The 739-nt window shown below is 56.4% G+C and overlaps 1 protein-coding gene across 1 annotated transcript in view; it reads right to left on the bottom strand.

Moving 5' to 3' along the window:
• SLC26A11 (solute carrier family 26 (anion exchanger), member 11) overlaps positions 1-739 on the bottom strand; it is a 34,313-nt gene that overhangs the window by 31,276 nt on the left and 2,298 nt on the right. The gene's annotated exons all lie outside the window — the stretch shown is intronic.

Here is a 739-nt window from a genome sequence, read left to right as displayed (position 1 = left end):
TTTTGGAGATGGAGTCTCGCTCTATTACCCGGGCTGGAATGCAGTAGCGTGATCTCAGCTCACTGCAACCTCCACCTCCTGGGTTCAAGTGATCTTCCTGCCTCAGCCTCCCGAGTAGCTGGGACTACAGGCATGCACCACCACATCCAACTAATTTTTGTATTTTTAGTAGAGATGGAGTTTCACCATGTTGACCAGGCTGGTCTTGAACTCCTGACCTAAGGTGATCCGCCCGCCTGGGCTTCCCAAAGTGCTGGGATTATAGGCGTCAGCCACCGCGCCCGGCCATCAGAGGTTCTTTAAACCACCTGAGGGAAGTGCTTGGGTCTCCTCATCTCTCATCACAGCCTCTCACCTGCCGTCCCTGCGGCAACTGCGTTCTGTCTGTGTTAGCTGCCCCGCCGTCCCTGCGGCAACTGCGTTCGGTCTGTGTTAGCTGCCCCATGCCCTGTATTCTCGTCCTTCACAAATCACAACCTGGGAGAGACACGCTGCCTTCTTTTTCTTTACCCAGTCTCTTCCCATTCCTGTCCCCCAAGAAAGCTCTGTGGAGAGAGGAACACTGCCTCTCGGCTCCCCGGAGCAGAGCTTCTCGAATTCTCCCCTGTGCACAGACCGTGGGCCTCCTATTAAAACAGTGGCTCTGGGCTGGGCGCGGTGGCTCAAGCCTGTAATCCCAGCACTTTGGGAGGCCGAGACGGGCGGATCACGAGGTCAGGAGATCGAGACCATCCTGGCT

This window comes from Mandrillus leucophaeus, unplaced genomic scaffold, assembly GCF_000951045.1.
Source record: "Mandrillus leucophaeus isolate KB7577 unplaced genomic scaffold, Mleu.le_1.0 Scaffold1, whole genome shotgun sequence".
NCBI classification, from domain to species: domain Eukaryota; kingdom Metazoa; phylum Chordata; class Mammalia; order Primates; family Cercopithecidae; genus Mandrillus; species Mandrillus leucophaeus.
The sequence above is the reverse complement of the archived record's forward strand: the minus strand, read 5'-3'. Positions and strand labels throughout refer to the sequence as shown.